The following is a 2,247-nucleotide window of genomic DNA, read 5'->3' as shown; positions in this document are numbered from 1 at the left end:
GTCATTGATTATGGCAGTATCATTTATGACTCTGCGAGTCGCTCAGTCCTTAAACAACTGGACCTTATTCAGAATCGTTGTCTACGATTATGTTGTGGAGCATTGAAACACACTCGTATATCGGCTATGGAAGTGGACTGTGGTGTCCTACCCCTTGACCTGCAGAGACGGAAGATCCAACTCAAATTTATAGCAATATCTTTGTATTACGATTATCTCTTTCATTTCATTCAAAAGAATTAGCAAGATTATTACGGAACCTTTCACCAAAATAACTCTCCAATGTCGATAAAAACTGAAGATTTTTTTTCGTCCGTGAATCTTCAAAATGTTGCAAAATACAAATATTATTACTTTCCTCCTTGGGAGATTCCAACCCCTGATGTCGACGTCAGTTTCCATTATGCTGGTAAAAAACGGGAGTAAAGTTATTTGCTTTTGTCCTTGGCCAAGGAGAAACTAACAAGTTTCTCAGACATCATTTGGTGGGACATCAAAGGAGTAATTCATTTCGAACTCCTCAATCCAATGCGTACTGTCAATGCAAAGATCTATAGTCGGCAACTGGAACGTTTAAACCAAGCCCTTCATCAGAAACGCCATTCACACGTCAATCGGAAAGGTGTTCTTCTCCACGACAGTGCACGTCCACATGTGGCACGTTTGATATAATACAAGATTACGGAGTTGAGTTGGGAAGTTCTCCGCATCCACCATATTCTCCAGATATGGCACCATCAGAATACCATCTTTTTTGTTCGAGAGGACATCAATATGTTTTTTTGTTTCAAAGCCAAGTGATTTCTTTAATCAGGGCATTAACAACCTGACTGTAAGATGGAAAAGCATCGCCGATAAGAATGGAGACTTTCATTTAATAAATGTTTTGATATACGAGTTGTTCGGGTTTTTCACCTAAAAAAGCGACATTAATTTCTTGACGACTTGAGACAAACGAAAAAAAAAATATTGTACCATCTTGGAACATTAGTGATTATAAGTTCGTTTCATACTAGAGGACTCTAATAAATAGTTTTACTTTCTAGCAAATTGTAAATTAAACTCTATTGATAAACCAAATTGTTCCGTAAGACTGTTAGTATTATATATTGGCATGTATAATCATATCTTGTTAGAATTGTTAATAAAATGTCTTTAAAATTATATAAGTAATGAATTTACCGTGAAGAGTCAATATATTTGATTTGTAATTCGCAATGAGTTCATAAATAGGAAGAAGTGTGTGTTTGTGTGTGTGTGGGGGGGGGGGGATATTGGCAGTCTAGCGTGATTATTTATCACGATTTAAACTATTGATTTATTTAGTGTCGGGTGTAGTGAAGTAGTTAAACCATGAAACAGAAGGTTCATGGTTTAGTCACTCTGAATTTTGGGGCCGTGGGTGCATTATTATAGCAACGGTCATATTTTACTATTCGGTTAGACAATTATAACTCAAGAGGTAGTGGTGGGTGCTTTTGACTAGCTGTCCTCTTTTTTTAATTTAACAGCTCAAAATTAAGACTGGTTAGCGTAAACAGGTTCGTGTAAGTTTGTAATTTTATTGTATTATTCTTACTGGAAATCCGTTTAAGATTATTAAAGAAAGTTTTGTTAAAATTATTGTCCGTGTCATATTGACATAGTATCAAAACATTACTGATGTAAAGGTCACGATTCACCAGCGTAGGCGTTATATATACCATAAAAACTGATATCTCGTAAGTAACTGTTACAATTAGCATTTCGATCGATGCTGTGCGTGTTGTTTTATCGGATTTAATAATATTATATTCTTCTTATTCGGAAACCATATAAAGTTAGTAAAGAAAGTTTTATTATTATCAATTATATTGTTATGTAATGTATACTTCACCTGTATAGAAGCTGTATAGCATACTAGCAGATGCTCGTTGAAACAATTCAATAGTAAATTCCCGAACAATTGTAACGAGTAAATAAGAAATGTGCGGTCACCCCAATTTCTTGGAACATATCGCATATGCAATGTGATTGTCTAGTGGGCTGTTTACAACCGTATTTTGTTATTCCATGTGTTATTGTAATAAGGAATATTACAATGTGTTTGTTTTTATGCGAAGGAGAGCGACTGCAATGCGCTGTTGCAAAAATGTTTGGGTTTAGATGCAATGGGAGAATCCAGCACAATATAGCGCTCAGTTTTGCTAAGTAACCGCGGAGATCTTTTCCGCTGAATCCCACCGTTACTTGTCATTTTATTGAGTG

This window comes from Limulus polyphemus, unplaced genomic scaffold, assembly GCF_000517525.1.
Source record: "Limulus polyphemus unplaced genomic scaffold, Limulus_polyphemus-2.1.2 Scaffold308, whole genome shotgun sequence".
Lineage (NCBI taxonomy): Eukaryota > Metazoa > Arthropoda > Merostomata > Xiphosura > Limulidae > Limulus > Limulus polyphemus.
The sequence above is the reverse complement of the archived record's forward strand: the minus strand, read 5'-3'. Positions refer to the sequence as shown.